The sequence below is a fragment of the Carlito syrichta genome, unplaced genomic scaffold (assembly GCF_000164805.1).
Source record: "Carlito syrichta isolate Samal-C Ts95f unplaced genomic scaffold, Tarsius_syrichta-2.0.1 Scaffold156281, whole genome shotgun sequence".
Taxonomy (NCBI): Eukaryota; Metazoa; Chordata; class Mammalia; order Primates; family Tarsiidae; genus Carlito; species Carlito syrichta.
Genome location: NW_007100377.1, coordinates 74,286 through 94,980, shown reverse-complemented (window position 1 = coordinate 94,980; position 20,695 = coordinate 74,286). Strand labels below are relative to the sequence as shown.

The following is a 20,695-nucleotide window of genomic DNA, read 5'->3' as shown; positions in this document are numbered from 1 at the left end:
GGCAGGCTGTGGTGGAAGGATTGCCTGAGCCCAAAAGGATTGAGGCTGCGGTGGCTGTGATTGTGCCACTGCACTCCAGCCTGGATGACAGAGTAAGACTCAACTTAAAAAGTAAATTAATTACATTAAATTAAAATTCCAGAAATAAACTATTCATAAGTGTTAAACGGTGTATCATTCTGAGTAGCATGATGAATTCTCTCCCCATCCTGCTCCGTCCATCCTGGGACCTGAATCATCCTTTTGTCTAATGTATCCATGCTGTGAACACTACCCACCAGGCCAGTTAGTCACTTAGTAGCTGCTTCAGTTATAAGATCAAAAAAGCATAGTCTATGCTTTGGTAGTTTGGTAACTATCCACGGTTTCAGATGTTTAAGGATAAGGGGGGCTCCTGTTGTCTATCATATCAATGTCTCATCATATTAAACCACTATGGCATTTTAAATAATTTAGGTTGCTCTAACGATAAACATTGCCACAGTGAACACGTTCATTTGCCTAGCAGAGTTCCTGGAATGTGTGTAGTACACTAAATAATTTCTAATTAATTGGCTAATTAATCAATTAACATTTGGATGGATGAACACAGACATTTCATTCTTTTGAACAATTTCCTTAGGACAGATTCCCACATATAGAATTACTGGGTCAAGTGGTTTGAGCATTTTTATGACTTAGTGGTATGCAAATTGCTTTCCAAATATATTTTCTCAAATTACCCTGCCTCCAGCAAAGCATGTGTGGACCAGCTGCACCCCAGTCCTGTCACTGCTTGACTCTAGCATTTCCCCATCTCAACAATGTAACAAGATATGTTTATAAATCAGGGCAATCGCCACCTAGTCATTCTCCCACCAGGCCCTCATATCTGTGGTGTCCTGGAGGTTCAGAAAATAGAATGTGGCTTCAGTCTGTCCTGTCTGACTTTACCTCTGTCATAATTAGGGTTCTGCTGCACCCAGCACTTCAATACCAAGGAGATGGATTTGCAGTCTCTTGGTTCTCCCTCTCTCTCTCTCTGGTTGGTTCCCTCTATCTCCCTCTATCTCTCTCTCTCTGGTTGGTTCTCTATATCCAGTCTCTAGGTGATGTGGAACCCACCTGTAAAGAGCTGTATTGGGCTTTTTAATCCTCCACTTTTGAATCCCAACCATTCCCCCGGGCCAGGTTGATCCCCTCTCTTGCCTGCAACTGCTGCAGTCTTTTCTCTCTACCATGTTCAAAGCCCTCCTGCTACTTAGTTTTCTAAGCCTCTGGTCTACCTGAGCTCCTTTTCCCTGGTTTTCAATAGTCATCTGCTTCTTTCCCAATTGTCACAGGAATATTTTTCAAATTGCCCCTCAAAGCTCTAGGAGTTCCTCAGAGGCCCCTCCCTCATCACATTAGGTACTGGGAGGTGAGGGCATAGGATCTAGGAGGAGTTGACAAAGAGGGGAAGGGGGGAAAGGAAAAGGGGGTGATCTTCACTGCCTACTCCCAATCAGATCTGCTGGACTGCTGTCTGTTTCACTTCTTGCATTGCAGTGAGACTTTGTTTGATTAAATATTTCTGAGGCTAAAGTTCAAGAGCCAAGGTTGACATTCATCAAATAGGCATTGGACTGGCACCCACCTGCCCTTCTGGCCTGATGTCCCGCCATGCCCCAATGGCACCTCACCCTGAGGTTTCCAAATCACCATGCTCTGCAGTCTCCATGTCCCTGGAAAGTCTCTCCCCGCTGCCCAGGCTGTTCTCTTCCTTATCTGTCTGCTGGAATTCTATTTGTCTTCCTTGGTACCTCTTAATATCATGACCTCTTAAATATCATGACCTCTGCCATGCCTTCCTGACTCCTAGATGCAGAGACTATATCCTACTCCATGCACCCATATTCCTTCTCGAATATCCTGGTCTCTTTACCACATTGTGCTATGATGGCTTGTATGTACCCATGTCCTCTGCAAGACTGTAAGCCCCTGACACCCAGGGAATAGGAGGTGGAAGTCTCTTCATCCCCAGTGTTTAGCATAATGCCTGGCACAAGGTAGATAGTAAAAAAATCCTGAATCATTTAATGCATTAATTTGTCTTTAAGCAAGTATTTTCCATGACTAGTGGTTATTTTGGTATTTCTGCAGTTTAAACTCTAGTAAGGTTCTCCTGGGTAAATAAACTCAGCTTCACACTAACATGTATGGAGTGCCCAGCCATGTGCCAGCTTCAGGCCTCGTGGAAGGGACGGCACGGTCAAGCGACATGGAAGACCTGGTCCTGCTTTCCATGCGCTTACCAACAAGCGATGAAAATAAGAGTCACACAAAAAACGGTGTGATGCAACTAGAGAATGTCAATATCATACAGAATTAGGTTTCTGTTTGTCTTGTAAAAGGAGCTGGGTAGATATTTTCACCAAGCTAGTAGGATGTGATTGAAATAATCTGACTTATAACATAGACCACATGACATCTGGAAAATTCCCTTTGAGATATCCAGGGAAGAGCCCTATCAGAGGGAGAGGCAGATGTCTCTTGGAGCAGATAAAATGGATCCTGATAGGGAAAGATAGCCCAAATGGAGCAGTTGAAACAGATCCTGATGGAGAAAGACAGTTTAAACACAATGTAAGCTTGTACACAGAGAACTTGGGACTTTCCAATGTGAGCTCCATTTTGATGTCTCAAAGCAGATGCCCCACCTTGCAGGTACCTGGGACCAAGTTTCTTTTTACACATTTGTGTGGCTAGCCCTCTAACTTTTCTCCTTATCTGAGTCTATTGCGTGTCCTGTGTTCCTCCTCTCTTCCTCTCATGCCCTGTAGGCCATCCTTTCAAATTCACTCTCACCAGTACACTCATTTACCAACATTCTTTTCCCCTCCAGCATCCCCACCCTGTCGGTTCCCACTACCCTTTCCGTGACTTCATCAGCCAACTGAGAGCTACAGGGAACATATGCAATCACATTGTGGACATTTATCATTCCAATGTCTGCAAGGCCTCGGTTCCAAATCTTCACTACTCCATTGAGCTTTCCATCCATGGGCTCCTCTCTCTGTCTCACCAGGTGACCTTGGCTCCTCGTTCACTCATATCCCCAAATGGAGGGGGATGAGCGAACCCCTACACCACCAGCCCTCTTTCTCTGTGTTCCTGTCCTCTCTCATAGGAAGAAAGAGGCCCTGACTTTCCTCTAGGATAATGGCTTCCTGAACTGTGGATTCCGTCCCTTCCACCTCTTCCAGGACTTATGCTTTCTCTTCGTATCTTAACTTTTTCTCTGTCAGTTGAAATACCCCATATGAGTCTAGGTCTTTGACAATTTATGAAAGAATTATCTCCCACCTCAGCTCTCATGCAAACGACCAACACCTGTCTTTCTTCTCTTCACCACTATACTCACAGATAAATGTGTCTACTTATGGAGAGTCGTCCAGCCTCGCAGCCCCCACTTCTGCACTTATCACTCACTTCTCATCCTATCAACCCATCCCAATCTGGTTTCACTAGCCTGAATTTCTCCACTAAATCTGCTAAGATCCCTGATGCCCTCCTAGTGTTCGATCCACAGCCTGCTTACTGGTCTTCTCTGAAGACTCTAACGGTATTGATTCTCCTTTCTCCTTCAGACTTTGTTCCTACATGGCTACACACCCATCTATTTTCATTCTACCGCAGTCTCCCAGATTACTCCATTCAGTCTTCTTTACTGTGCTCCATCCTTCTGTTCTTGTGGTGTGTCATTCCTGGGATTCTAACTCAGATATTCCTTTTCATTCTAGGCATTCTCCTTGGAAAAGTTCATATGAGTCCACACATTTGGATATCGACCTCAAACTGATAACGTTAATCAGTATCTCCAGTCCAGATATTTCTCTCTCGCACGTTCTCTCTCTCTCTCTCTCTCTCTCTCTCTCACACACACACACACACACACACACACATATAATTATTATTTCATATCTAACTCATATTCATCTCCATTATTTCTCTCTCTATATATATATACACACACACATATAATTATTACTTCATATCTATCTCCATCATTCTCCCCTGCTCTAGTTCCATAAGCCCAACACCTAATGACAATTCTCCCAGTATCTTCTATAGTCTCACACTCATCCCACCCCTAAATCACTACTTTTCTCCCATAGTCATCTTCACAGACAACAGCACTCATTCAATCAGTCAAACATCAGGTGTCCTCCTAGGCACTGAGATACAAAGCCACTCGCACAAGGCAACTGCACTCAACTAACCCAATTAGCAAAATTGTGAGCATTAGAAAGATCTGCAACATGCTTTTTTCTCTTCAAATAAGTCAGTACATTCTAAATATGTTCTAAATCAGCTCTCTATCCTCTCTACTATTGTCTATATTATAGTAATAATGGTTTCTTTTGCAACTTCATTCCTTGCAAAATCCTTTTTCCAGAACTCTCAAAATCATTCATCAAATGTGGACTGACCCTCTGCTGTGGCGCAGGCTCTTTGGTAGCTGGAGAGTATGACAGAAAGAATGAAAAGGTGATCTTTGCTCATAAAAACTCTCAAGTTAACACCCTGCCTCCTACTCCTAGCCTGGAAACCCAATCTTCCTGAGTTCAGACATCTTCTCAGAGGGAATGGGCCACACTCCCCTCTGTACTCACAGCACTCTCTGTGGGCACAGCTGAGTTATCACTTCTCATGTAATTTTATGATGATTTATTTATATATTTCTCTTCCTCTAGAATACAAACTCCTCAAAGGCAGACAGCCTGTCTGGCTCATCATCTATTTTCATCTCCTGGCCCAGAGCCTGGCACTTGATTGACCAGCACTCAGAGAGCCGTCACTACCTGCTGTCTCCCATTCCTTGTGTTCTCTTCCCCTTCTCTCTGCTCAGCGCTTCTCCAAACCTGCTCTTGTCGAGGAGATCAATGGCCTCTACATTTTTAAATCCAGCAGTTAAATTCTCAGTCTTCATCTTAACTGCTTTATCCACAGCATGTGACATAGCAAATCACCCCCTCCTTCTTTAGACACGTTCTCACATGGCTTCTAGGACACCATTTTCTCTTGGTTTTCCATTTATCTGATTAACTGCTCTTACTTAGCCTCTTCTGGTGATTATTCCTTTTCTGGATGTCTTCTAAATGTTGACGTGCTCCAGAGCCCCCCTTCCTCATCTGCACATGCCTTCTCAGAATCTCACTGCTTTAAATATCACCCCCATGATGAAGACCCTGAACTTTACACCTTTAGTCTGGAAATCGGTCAAAGCTATTTCCTCCAACAAGAACAAACCACTGAATACTCTGGAGATATTAGCACTGACAGCGTCCATCCTCACATGAGATAAAGCACATCTTTGTTTTCTTTAGTTTGTCTAAGTCAAGTTCTGTCACTCTTCATCTTGGGTCATATATGAGAAGTTTGACATTCAAAACAGCCCTGGAACTTCAAAGACCCAGTCCTGAGTCCTACAGATCACTGACCTCCAGGTCCTGATTGTCACCCCTTTCATTCTGGATACACATGAAAAAGCCTAGATGTGAAAAAAGAGATGAACAAAGAAATCTCATGAAAAACAGGCATGGAGGCCAGTGAAGGAATAAGACAAGGGGGCAGGAGTTGATCAAAGACCCTTCTCCACCCCAAAGACAACTAGGCGCAAAACCCAAGTCTCCCCCTTCTGTGCCATGCCCTCAGCTTGGGAATTTTCCTCCTGAAATCCCAGCAAACAAGCAGTGCCAGCGCAGGAAAGCCACAGCCCGGTCCCCACTCCTTCAGGGAACTGGTGCTCCTGGTTCTTTCTACCCTTTGGCAGCAGGGTAAGGTCTAATCAACTCACTCACTTGGCACTCATCACTTTGGGCCAGTAACCATTAGCAGAGGATTTCCATCTTCATAGGTACACATTTTGATTAATTAATTATAATTATCATATATAATATAATTACTATAATGTCATATAATTGTAATATATGATATAATTACAACTATTAACCAAATTTAACTCATTAAGTTAATTTTCTGCTAAGAAGTGCCTTAGACACTTTCACACGTGCTACCTTATGTAGCCCTCATGAGGATCCCACAAAGTAAACATTATCATTCTATTTTACAGATGAGAAAACTGAGACTCAAATTAGGAATTTTCCTAAGGTCAAATATATGCTGTGATTCTGTATGCAGTGCTTTAATTCCTTTTGTTTAAAGTCGATGGAATAAAATGTCAGGCATCATCCAGTCTCAAGAGGAGGGACTTAAGGAAGCAGCCGGAGTTCTTGTTGCCTCTTACACAGTCCTCTGATGCCAGCCGCTACCAGTCCCACCTTCCCCTCATACCGTGTCCACCTTGTTTTTAGCCCCCAGACCTAAAGTTTTAGACAGAAAGTGCCCAATCCTGAGCAACAACAGAAGAGTGAGACATCATTACCGGCCTAAGTAACTGACCAGACTCTGATCACAGTTCATTCTCCATCCTTTACTGCTCAGCCCCACTCTAGATTTGCTAGAAGAACCCAGGACACTTGGTTAGTCTGGGGAAGTAAAACTAAAAAGATCAGCTGTCACCTCCCTCCTCAACCTCGTTCTTCCTTCGTCATTATTCAAACACTCCTCAGATCAGGACAAGAGTCCCTCCCCACCCCACCTCCAGTCCAGCCCAAGCTCCCAGAAGATCCTCCCGCCCTCTCACCAACTGTGCCTGTCAGCCCAGCACCGGGAACTGCTTACCAGGGGCTCAGTTCCAGGACTGTCCCCCGTCTCTGACAGGAGAGGGAAGAGGAGTTGGGAAAATTGTCTTTTAGTGAAATAATTGAATCACAAAATAGAAAATAAATACCTTTCTTTCGAAGCTTGGGAATTTTCCTCCTGAAATCCCAGCAAACAAGCAGTGCCAGCGCAGGAAAGCCACAGCCCGGTCCCCACTGTGGCATCCCGGGGATGTGAGGCATGGCAGGGCTGAGAACTCATGCCTCTGATGAGCCAGCCTCAGCCCTTCCCCTCTCCCCAAGCTGGAAGAGCCCTTTTCTCTGGCTTCTAGATCAGCTCATGCTTGTAAATACTGCTTAAGCTCTGACTCTGATACAGAAACCCTGGGATCTGTCCGCACCTGCCCTGGCCCTCCCAGCCCTTTACCCCACACCACTTCCCCTCCCCACTCACCTTTACACACAAGACTCTCGCTTTTAAAGAGTGAACATAAAGCTGTCAGGGCCCACAATAAAAATAAGTGGCTCCTTTTACTTAGCAGCTAATTGTCAACTGCCATTCAGGGGATATCTCAGAGGTGGGTTAAAAAAAATCCCACACGCAAGCCCTTACCAGCATTTCTCCATATATCAAAGTGTTTGGCAGGAACACAGAATTTCACTTAGTGTTTATGAAGCCAGTCTCCCCACCCCCCGCCTTCCCTGGAAATGCTTTCAGGGCTGTACAGGGCTCTGGGGGTGGGGAGAGGCCTTCAGCAATAATGATCTTGAAGGTGGGTTGTTGGGTAGCCTGAGATGATTTCCCTTTCATGGTGAGAAGATTTGGCAAATAGTATAGTAACCCTCAAATAGTATATGAACTCTCAAGTATGACCGAGGGACAGGCAAGAGCAAGGTTGTCAGGAAGGGCCCCAGGGCAGTCTCATGCTGCCAACTGACTGTTCATTCATTCATGGGCCAGGAACTGGTCCTTGACACCATATTCTCCCTCCATGTGGAATTCACTCCCACATCACAGCAATGTTAACTCCGAAATGTTGTGCAAACCTGTTTGCTTCTCTCCATCTCCACAGCGACCACCCTTGTCTAACATACCATCTGTCTTCTCCTGCCTTGAGTACAGCATGAGGTTCATATCTGATCTCCTGCTTTCACTCTGATCTGCAACTTTCTAGCCCAATCTATTCTTAACACAGCAACTAGAATGGTCTCGTAAATATAATCTGATTATATCACTTTCTTGCTTGTAACTTCCAATGACTACCTATTGGTGCTAAGATAAAGACCAACATTCTCAACAAAGCTATTTCTACTGTTGCTACCTTCCTTCCCCTTGCTCTAAGCCTGTTCTCCTTTCTGCCACAGGACGTTTGCACATGCTGCCCCCTCTGACTGAGACACTTCCTCTTTCCTCATCTCTGTCTAGTTAACTTCTGCTGGTCCTTCAGAGTTAAGCTTTATTATCACTAATTTGTGGAAGCTTTCCTTGATCTACTCAGCAAAGACTTTTTTTCCTACATGGTATGAGGTGTTTTTCCTTTATGGTTCTTCTCACAGTTGTAATTTAATGCTTTTCCTTAGCTTTTCTGATTAATTGCTGTGTGTGCTACTAGCCTGTGAGCTCCATGGCAGAAGGAACTTTTCTTTTCATTGTTTTTTTAATCTCTCCTTTTTCTTTCTCATTGTTGCACCCCTGCTATTAGCATGGTACTTGGCATATGTCCCAGAAATCTCGAGTATGTGAATAAATAAGTACCTGTTGTTTGGAGCTGGGGGAAGAGGATATGAGGAAATTAGTGGAAATAAGTAAAAATCATCCCTCTTAAAGTCCAGTTTAGCTAGTGAGAAATGACCAGAACATATAAAATGACAATGACTCAAAAAGACAACATGCTTCACTAAGATGAACTGTGCTGTAGATTATGAAATCATGCTCTGAAGGATGTAGAGAACCTAAGAGAATGAGAGAAAGAAAAGGAACTCAAGGTATGTGATAATTCAATATTTACGATATGCCTCCCATTGGCAAGCACGCAAAGATACTTAAAACATAGGACCTCTTTTATTCCAAGTTAGCTGACTAAAAGCATTTCCAGAATACCTCATCCACTTAGAAGAACCAAAATAGTGTGTAGACAATCAACTTTGAATACATTATTCAGGAGGGAACATGGGAATTCAACAACAAAAGTGAGAGAAACTTTGAAATTTAGGAAGAAGAAAGAAAACAGGCAGACTGCATGGCTGGGGACAGCTGGGAACGAGGACTAAATCCCTGATAAGGGAGAGGGTGAGTAAGTGCCTTTATGTGGTTTACTTTCCCACTAGGGAATCATACAATCCAGGCCACAGGAGAGTACCTTGACCCTCCTAAGCCCCAAATCAAACTTGGGAGGTGGCCAGGAGACTGTGAGAAGGAACTGCTTCTGGGTTCTACCACGTCCTTTCTGAGGCCTAGGCAGCTACTGTGGGATACCATTCTGGATACTAGCTCTTAGTAAACTGTGCATAATCCCAGTGACATAGGTGTTGGCTGCTGGGGAACTCAGGCAACACTCATGGGACGGGGGCTTGAGCGGAAGATGGGCTTCTGCAGCCAGTTCTGAAAAGCAGGTGTGGAGTGGGTTCCAGCTACTAACACTAGAGCAGGAAGAGAGTTGCTGTGGAAGCTTGGTCTTAAGCCAGGCACTGCCTCCTACTACCAAGGACTGAGTTGCAGACTAGAAGACTTCCAGGACTGGATGGCTGGGTTGGCTGCCACAGTCAGGATGGGGAGGGACCTCTGCTAGGACTAGAGCATGAGAGGGATGCAAGTCTCACTCCTGCTGGCCAAAGTTGTGGCTGCTTGAACTGACTCACCTTTCCCATGCTGAGACTTCAATGCAGCAACAGTCACCTCTCACACAGACATTACACCAGCGGCCTGAAGACTGTCCTGCTCCCATATCTCTGTGAAGGCTGGTGCATGTACCCACTATTGAGGTGTTTGAGTGCTGGTCCAGCTCCACCCAGCTTCGTGTCTCCCGCTGCACTCCTTGCCCAAGACAGAGTGCAGGATACAGACTTTTTGTTGTTCCACAACATAGTCCACCACCCGAAACACCTGAGCACCACCTCTCTTGGAGAATAGGGGTAAGGTATAAATCCTACTTACTACTACAGTTGTCTTGTACCCGCAAATGCTACCTGTTGGCCTGGAGGCTGGCCCTCACGGTCCATTGCAACAACTGCTAACACAAAAGCACAGCACTTGGGAACTAGAAGAACATTTCATAACCACTGTTATTGCCACCACCCACACCAATCCAGCTGTTCAAGAGGTTGAAAGCCCAATCACCCAGTACACTGCTACGACAACTGGAACTGAGAACACTATACAGAAGCCCAAGAATTGGCCTGCATGGAACTGCTAACACAGGGTGCCAGCATATGCTACCTCAGGTCACAGGGATAGACTCATCCCGATTACCGCTGAAACCAGAAGAAAGACTCATCAGGCAATGCAGTCTCCAGCACCAATTCACCACAGCCCTGACAAATAACCACATCCTAACACAGCAAGGAATCCACAGATACCACTAAGGCTATTTATAGCCAAGGAAGTCATATAGCGTCTTTGAGTCTTTGCAACTGCACACACTCAGAAGCAAAATCAAACAGCCCTACCCAACCAGATTATACTCATATCTTCAATAAAATAGTTCAGTCTTAACAAATATAAATTCAAAAATAATAATAAGAAGCTGCTGTAAATGTACAGAAATCAACATAAAGATAAAGGAAGTATAAAAAGGCAGGACAATATGACACTGTCAAGGGAACATAATAATTCTCCAACAATATACCTTAACCAAAAACAAATCTTCACAACTCCAGATAAATAATTCAAAATGCTGATTTTAAAGAAGCTCAATGAGATGCTTTCAAGATAAATCTTAAAACAAGTATAAAGAAATTAGAAAATAAATTCAAGACATGAGTGAGAAATTTGCCAAGGAGAAAGATGTCTTGAAAATAAAAAATAAAAAATAAACTCTGAAACGGAAAAATTCATTGAAGGAATTACAAAACACATTTAAAATATTTTTTAAAATAGACTAAACAGAAGAAAAAATCTCAAACTTACAGACAAGTCTTTTGAAATATCCAGTCTGATAAAAATAAAGAAAAATAATAAAAAGAATGAACAAAGCTTTGAGTCACTTGGGACTACATAAACTGACTGAAGTTATATATTAGGAGAATTCCTGAAGAGAAAGAAAGATTTGAAAATTTAAATAGGCTATTTAATGAAATAATTGATGAAAATGTCCTAAGTCTAATAAGACATTTAGACATTCAGATACAGGAGGCACAACTATCCTCATAAAAATACACTGCAAAGAGGATTTCACCATGGTATATCATAATAAGACTGATCTAAAGTCAAAGCGAAAGAAGAATTCTAAAATTAGCGAGAAAAATGCATAGAGTCATCTATAAAGAAAACCTTATCAGACAAACAGCAGACTTCTCCACAGAAACCTTATAAGCCAGCAGAGAATGGAATGAAATATTCAAGGCACTGAAAAAAAAAAAAACCTGTCAGTCAAAAATTTTATACCAGCAAAATTAAGGTTCAAATAAAGAAGAAATCAAGACAAGCAAATGCTGAAGGAATTTGTGACCAATAGACCAATCCTACAAGTGATGCTCAAAGAAGTCCTAAGCTTCAAAATCAAAGAACAGTATTTACCATTATAAAAACATATGAAAGTATAAAACTCACAAGCAAAGCAATCACCTAAAAAAAGGAATAGAAAGGAACCAAATAGTAATACTACAGAATTTTACCAAATCACGAAAGACAAACAGACACAGAAAAAGAAACAAAAAAATGTATAAGACAATTAACAACAGGACACAAACAAAGCCTAATAATATCAATATTGAACTCAAAGGCAAATGGATTAAAGGCTCCAATTTAAAAATATAAGTTAAAAGATATAGGTTAGTATAATGGATTAAACCATGATCCAACTATATGCTGCCTATAAGAAACTATCCTGACTTCTAAAGACTCATATAGACTAAAAGTGAAGGGTTGGAAAAAAAATATTCCACACTAATGGAAATCAAAAGTGGGCAAGAGTAGCTATATTTATACCAAATAAAACAGACTTTATATCTAAAACAGTAAAATTAAAAGACAGAAAAGGTCATTATATGACAATAAAGGAATCAATTAGGTAAGAGGATGCAACAGTTATAGAGATACACACACACACACACACACACGCACACACACACACACACAACACTGGAGCACACAGATTCATATAACAAATATGGTTAGATCTAAAGAAAAAACAAGACAGCAATACAATAATAGTGGGGGACTTCAACACCACACTTATGACATTAGACTGAGCATCAAGACAGAAAATCAACAAAGAAATATTGGACTAAATTTTCACTTTAAATCAAATAGACCTAACAGACATTTAAAGAAAATTCTACCCAACAACTGCAAAATATACACTCTTCGCATCAGCTCATAAAGCATTCTCCAAGATAGACCACGTGTTAGGACACAAAACAAGTCTCAAAAAATTTCTAAAAATGTAAATCATAACAAGTACTTTCTCAAACTACAGTATAATAAAACTAGAAATCAATATCAAGAAGAACTTCAGAAATGATACAAATACATAGAAATTAAACAACATGCTACTAAGTGATCATTGGGTCAATGAAGAAGTTAAGACAGAAATTTTAAAAATTTTTAAAGAAGTGAAAATGAAAATATAACATACCAAAACCTGTGGGATACAGCAAAAGCAGTGCTAAGAGGGAAGCTCTTCTACCATTAAATGCCTGCATCAAAAAGCAGAAAGATTACAAACTAACAATCTAACATTGCTCCTCAGGAAATAGAGAAACAACAAAACATACCCAAAACTAGCAGAAAAAAAGAAACAACAAAAATCATATCAGAACTAAGTGAAACAGAGACCAAAAATATAACAAAGAATCAACAAAATGAAAAGTTGTTTATTTTAAAAGATAAATAAAATTAATAAATCTCTAGCTAACCAAAAAAGAGAAGATTCAAATAAAAAAAATCAGAAAGTAAAAAGTAGACATTGCAATTGATACCACAGAAATACAAAAGATCATAAGAGATTATTATGAGCAACTATATGTTCACAAACTAGAAAACCCAGAGGAAATGGATAAATTCCAGGAAGCCTACAACCTCCCAAGAATGAACAAAAAGAAATAGAAAAACTGTTCAGAACAACAATGAGTACAGAGATTGAATCAGTAATGAAAAATCTCCCAACAAAGAAAAGCCCAGTACTAAATGGACTCACAACTGAATTCTACCAAATGTTCAAAGATCTAATACCAATTCTATGCAAACTGTTCCCCCAAAATTGAGAAGGATAAAATTCGCCCTAACTCATTCCTTGAGGCCAGTATCACCTCAATACCAAAACCAGACAAGGACACAACAACAGCAAAAAGAAAACTACAGATCAATATCCCTAATCAACATAGATGCAAAAATCCTCAACAAAAATACTAGCAAACAATCTAGAGGCACATTAAAAAGTTAATACACCATCATCAAGTGGGTTTTACACCAGGGATGCAAAGATGATTCAACATACCATAAATCAATAAATGTGGTATACTACATAAACATAATTAAGGAATATATGCAAATTATATATACAGATAACATATATAAACTAGAAATTAACTCCAAGAAGAGCTAGGAAAAAACAAACAAAAACATGAAAGTTGAACGATCTGTTCCCGAATGATTCTAGGTTGAAAAATAAAATCAAGATGGGCATTTAAAAACTCCTTGAAATGAATAACAACAATGAAACAAGTTACCAAACCTCTGGGACACAGCCAAAGCTGCGCTCAGAGGAAAATTTATAACATTTAGGGCCTAATTTAATAAGACTGAAAGGTCTCATGTTGACAATCTAACATCACATCTCAAGGAACTAAAAAAACATGAACAAACCAAACCCAAAACTAGCAGAAGAAAAGAAATAATGAAAATCAGAGCAGAACTAAATGAAATTGAAATTTTAAAAAATACAAAAGGATCAGTAAAACAAAAAGTTGATTCTTTGAAAAGATAAACTTGATAGACCACTAACTAGACTAATTAAGAAATGAAGAGAGAAGATTCAAATTAGTACAATCAGAAATGAATATGGAGACATTACAACTGATACGACAGAAATATAAATGATCACCTGAGACTATTATGAATACCTCTATGCAAACAAAATAGATGATCTAGAGGAAATGGATAAATTATTGGAACCATACAACTCCCCAACCTTGAATCAGGAAGAATAGAAACCCTGGATAGACCAAAAATGATAGTGATATTGAGAGAGTAATTAGAAGTCTCCCAACAAAAGAAGTTCAGGACCTGATGGACTCACAGATGAATTCTACTAGACCTTCAAAGAAGAGCTGATATCAATTTTACTGAAGCTATTCCACAAGATTGAAGAGGAAGGAAGCCTCCCTAAATCATTCTGTGATTTATTGCTCTGGTACTAAAGCCAAGAAAATACAACAACAACAGCAATAACAAAGAAAACCAAAGACCAATATCCCTTATTAATGTAGATGCAAAAAATACTCAATAAAATATTAGCAAACGGAATTCAACAGCACATTAAAAAAAATACACCATGACCAAGTGGGTTTTATACAGGGATGCAAGGGTGATTCAGCATACACAAGTCAATAAATATGACCCACTAAATAAACAGAATTACTATAAAAAGGTATATGATCATTTCAATAAATGCAGATAAGGCATTTGGTAAAATCCAGCATCACTTCATGATAAAACTCTCAGCAAAATAGGCATAGAGGGAATATTTCTTAAAATAATAAAAGTCTTATATGACAAACCCATAGCCAATGTCATCCTAAATGGGAAAAAAGTGGATGCATTCCCCCTCAGAACCGGAAGAAGGCAAAAATGCCCATTTTTACCATTCCTACTCAGCATAGTACTGGAAGTTCCAGCCACAGCAATCAGGCAAGAAAAAGAAATAAATGGTACTCAAATTGGAAAAGAAGAAATCAAACTCTCTCTGTATGCCAACGGTATGCTTTTATGCCTAGAGAATCCTAAAGACCTCTTCAAAAGATCTTGAACTTGATCAATGAATTCGGTAAAGTTTCAGCATACAAATTCAGTACATACATATCAGTAGTACTGCTATAAACTAATAGCAATCAAGCTGAAAATAAAATCAAGAATTCATTCCATTTGCAATAGCAGCCAAGAAGCTAAAATTACTAGGAATATGCTTAACTAAAGAGGACTGATATTCAAAATCTGCAAAGAACTCAAACAAATCAGCAAGAAAAAAGCAAATAACCCCATTTTTTAAATGGGCAAATGAAATGAACAGGCATGTCTCAAAAGAAGATAGACAAATGGCCAACAAACATACGAAAAAATCACTAATTGTCAGGGAATTGCAAATCAAAACCACAGTAAGATACCACCTTATACTGGTGAGAATGGTCATTATTAAAAATTTTTTAAAAAATAGATGTTGGCATGGATGTGGAGAAAAGGGAACACTTATACACTGTTGGTGGGAGTGTAAATTAATACAACCTCTATGAAAATCAGTATGATGAATTCTCAAAGAACTAAAAGTAGACCTAATATTTAATTCAGCCATCCCATGACCAGGCATCTATTCAAAGAACAGAGATAATTTAATAAAAGAGACACCTGTACCTGCATATTAATCACAGTACAATTCACAATTTCAAAGATATAGACGCAATCTAAATGTCCATCAACCAATCAGTGGATAATGAAAATGTGGTGCATATACACTATAGAATTCTATTCAGTTATCAAAAAAATTGAAATAATGTCTTTTGCAGCAACATGGGTGAAATTGGAGAACATCATCCTAAGTGAACTAACTCAGGAACAGAAAACCAAACACTGCATGTTCTCACTTACAAGTGGTAGATAAACCAAGAATCCACAAAGACATAGAGAGTCATATAATGGACACTGGAGACTCAGAAAGGGTTGGGGCAAAGGATGGAGGAACAAAAAAATCACCTGTGGGGTACAAAGAACATCTATCAGGTACAATGTGAGGGTACTGGATGCACTGAAAGCCCAGACTAAAAACTATTTGTACCTCCTAAAACGATTGCGATTTTAAAAAATCAGTAGCATTTCTATACAACAATATCAATCTAGCTGGGAACAAAATGAAGAAGCAATTCATTTACAATAGCAACAAAAGAAATAAAATACCTAAGAATATATTTAACCAAAGAGGTGAAAGATCTCTACAAGGAAAACGACAAAATGCTGATGAATTGTGGATGACACAAACAAATGAAAAAACATCCCAGACCCTGGGACTGGAAGAATTAATATAATTAAAATTGCCATACTACCCAAAGCAATCTATAGGTTCAATGCAATCTGTATAAAAATACCAAAGTCACTTTTCACAGAATTTAAAAAAGCAACCCTAAACTTCATATAAAACAAAAGAGTTCAAATAGTCAAAGAATTCCTAAGCAAAAAGAATAATTCTGAAGGCATCAAATTACCTGGCTTCAAATTATCCTACAAGGCAATAGTAACCAAAATAGCATGGTACTGGTATAAAAGTAGACATATAGATAAATGGAATGGAATAGAGAACCCAGAAATAGAGTCACATATATACAAAGTCAACAAGAACATACTCTGGGAGAAAGACATCCTTTTCAATAAATGGTTCTGGGAAAATTGGATTGTCATATGCAGAACAATGGAATTGGACCCCTATCTCCCACTATATATATATATACAAAAAAATCAACTGAAGACAGGTTTAAGACTTAAATGTAGACCCTGAAATTATAAAAGTACTAGAAGAAAACTAAGAGAAAACTCTTCTGAATGTTAGTCTAGGCAAAGAATTTATTAGTAAGACCTCAAAATCACAGGCCGCAAAAATAAAAAGACAAATGAGAATTAATTAAACTAAAAAGTCTCTGCATAGCAAAAGAAATAAACAACAGGGTTAAGACACAACCTGCAGAACAGGAGAAAGTATTTGCAGAATATGTATCCAACAAACGTTTAACATTCAGAATATACAAGGAACTCAAACAACTCAACAACAACAAAATAACCTCATTACAAAGTAGGCAAAGAATATGAACAGACCTTTTTCAAAAGAAAACATAGAAATGACCAACAGCTATATAAAAAATGTTCAATATCACTAATCATCAGATTAAAACTACCACAATGAGATATCATCTTACCTTAGTCAGAGTGGCTATTATTAGAAAGCGAACAATTGGCATGGATGCAGAGATCATGGAGCTTTTTTTTTATTTATAAAGATGTGGGGTACAATTCAGGGTTAGCTATACAAATGTTCATTATGCAGGTACCCTTGTTGATGAGGTATGCCCCTCCCTCCCCTAGCAGTTTCCCTCAACTGCCAACCCCATCCCCCCTCCCCTGACAGTTTCCCTCTACTGCCAATCCCATTCTTATAGTATTATAATAATCTTTCAAGGTCCGCTTATGAGTGGAGATCACAGAAATTTTATACACTACTGGTGGGAATGCAAATTCAGCACAACCTCTATGGAAAACAGTATGGAGCTTTCTCAATGAACTAAACTTAGAACTACCATTTATTCCAGCACTCCCACTCTACTGGGTATCTTCCCAAAGGAAGATAAATTATTATATCAAAAAATATTTGCACTCATGTTTATCACAGCACTATTGACAATAGCAGAAATATGGAACCAACCTAAGTGTCCATTAACAAATGACTGGATAAAGAAAATGTGATATACATACATAAGGGAATCTGATTCAGACATAAAACAAAGAATAAAAGCATGTCTTTTGCAGCAACATGAATGGAACTGGAGGCCATTATGTTAAGAGAAATAAGTCAGATACAGAAAGAGAAGATTCCATGTTCTCACTTATAAGTGGAGGCTAAGTAACATGCACAATAGATGTAGAATGTGGAACAATAGACAACGGAGACTCAGAAGGGCAAGGAGGTGGGAGGAGGTTGATAATGAGCGATGGGAACCCTAAAGCCCTGACTTCACCACTATGCACTCTATGCATGTACCAAAATTGCATTTGCACCCCACAAATGTATACAAATAATAACCATCTTAAAAACACAGGACATTTCCAAGGGCCTTACAACTGGGTTTGCAGAGTAGAACTATGCACAACTTAAGGCACTATTTATGCATTTGGCAATGGCCTGAACAGAACCTCAGATGGCTAATTTCAGGAGGAGGAGGAGGAGGAGGAGTTTGGAGGCTAGTGCTGTAATTTGAACAAGAAAGGATTGTATCCTAACCATGACTAGTAGAAGGAAAAGTAGTGAAAAGCAAGCAGGTTCTGGGAGGGAAAAGCCATAGACTTCACAAAGTGCTAAAAAGAGGCCGCAGCAACATATCTCAGTGACTTCACAATATTTGTGGGTTATGCCCAACCAATCTAGTGGGCCCATATTATGGGTGTTTTACAAGTGCTAATGAACCATGGAAAAGGAGCCTGGCCCTGTCTCTTTCCTGCTGGGCCACAGGGACAGGTTATTTATTCCTTCAGGACTAAAGTTACCTGACTTACAAATTGGAAGAAGAAATTTATGTCTGCCCAATGGCCTTACATGAGTCTCTCTGCTGTCTTAAATACTTCTTATTCTGGGAACTATGATTTTGGTTCAATGAGTAACTTTTAAAACATCTGAGATATCACTTCAGAGTCAATATCATTCTTAAAATAAGAATGACACTTAGTGCACTTGTTGATCTCTGATTTCCCCTTCCCTGGACTTTCCACTGCCTACAGGACTTATGCTTGACTTACTTCTCAGGGTGGTGGCCTTGGGTGGGGTAAAGGAGAAATCCCCATGTGTATTATGACAGGGTAAAGCAGTTCACCATGGCAAGGCTTAGCCAAGCATAACAGAAGGCACAGATTCTTGTGAAAGTGCATACACAGCATTTGACTCAGAGCAGGTGCATACATTTACAAACCTTGTCTATGCAGACAGCCTAAACCACTGGAATGGAGAAAGTAGAAACGGATGACAGTGGCAGGCACTCTTGAGTCTGGCTATTCCCTTTAGGCCACTTCTTTTCCCGAAGCCCCTGCTGCATGGATCACAGGCAACACAACTGCCACCCTGCCCCAGGGACTGGGTTCACAGGTAGAATACTGATTCAGCTAAACCAGGTAGAGTCTCCTTCTCAGGAGTTTGGGATGAGGCTATAGAGGTCGAGCCCAGTCTCTGCTGGTGCTCAAGGGAAAAGCATAGGAAAGCTGGGACTGGCACAGAAGTTCTTGGGACAAGTAGATACATGAGGGGGCTGCTGACTAGATAAAAACTGGCAGGTATGCATAGAAAAGCAGAACGAGAAGCCACGTGGCCCCAGAGAAACTGACAAGATAAACTCAAGGCAGATGTTTCTTGGCCCCAGACCTCTGTGAGGCCTCTTGGCAGTTCCTGCCCTTGGCTTCTTTGAGAAGCTACTGTAAATCCTACCCAGTAAATCCTTCTTTGCTTAACATCACCGATACAACAATTTCCATTTCTTGTAACCAAATAAAACCTGCAATGTATTAGTTAAGATTCTAAAACATAACTCCAAATGGATCAGAGACCTAAATGTAAAACCTCAAGCCATAAGAACCTTAGAAAAGGAAGGAAATACTCTCATGGAAATAGGAAATACTCTCATGGAAATCGGAACTGGTATCCAATTCCTGTACAAAACCTGAAACCCACAGGACTTAAGAGAGAAGATAGACAAATGGGACCTTATTAAACTGACAAGCTTCTGCAAAGCCAAAGAAACCATCAAGAGAGCAGGGAGACAGCCTACAGACTGGGAAAAAGTCTTTGCCAACTCTAGGTCTGACAAAGGCTTAACATCCTGGATCTACAAGGAACTGAAACGTACTGAAAAGAAGAAAACAAACAACCCCATTATAAAATGGGCAAAAGACATGAACAGACACTTCACAAAAGAAGACATTTGAGTAGCCAACAAACACATGAAGAAATGCTCAACCTCACTAATCATCAGGGAGATGCAAATCAAAACCACACTGAGATACCACCTAACTCCAGTCAGAATGGCAATTATCAACAACTCAAAAAATAACAGCTGCTGGAGAGGGTGTGGTGAAAAGGGGACACTGCTACACTGTTGGTGGGAGTGTAAACTAGTGCAACCTCTGTGGAAAGCAGTGTGGCAATTCCTAAACGCTCTAAAAATTGACCTTCCATATGACCCTGCAATCCCCCTACTGGGAATATACCCTGAAGAACACAAATCACTCTGTAAAAAAGATACCTGCACACGTATGTTTATCGCAGCGTTGTTCACAATAGCAAGAACCTGGAAACAACCATGCTGCCCATTGAAAGAGGACTGGATTTAAAAAATGTGGTACATATACACGATGGAATACTACGCAGCCATAAAAAAGAACAAAATCATGAATTTCGCTGCAACCTGGAAGGAACTAGAGTCTATAATACTGAGTGACCTCTCACGAAAACAAAGATCCGAATATCACATGTTCTCACTCATATAATGGACCTTGAACATCCAATGCAATACTATAAGAAAATGACTGATGGTACTGGGAAACTATGGGGGGGGATGGGATTAACAGTAGCAAATATCTGTCGGGGGATGGGAAAACACTTCTTATCTACAGGGTGCCTGAATGAAACGTCATTGTACACTTAACCCTTAACTGTACCCCACAAAACCATAATAAAAAATGCTGATTAATGAAAAAAAAAGGATTATCAATATGCATGCAAGAGTAGAAAACAAGGCTATCAAATTATAAATTTCAGTAGACACACATAAAATTGTACAGAGCAAAATATCATATGGAATTCAACCTACAAAAGAGAAGAAATAGTCATGAAAAT

General features: G+C 40.0%; 1 protein-coding gene across 2 annotated transcripts in view; it reads right to left on the bottom strand.

The window, feature by feature from the left end:
* ARHGAP25 (Rho GTPase activating protein 25) overlaps positions 1-20,695 on the bottom strand; it is a 108,649-nt gene that overhangs the window by 20,829 nt on the left and 67,125 nt on the right. The window lies entirely within an intron of this gene.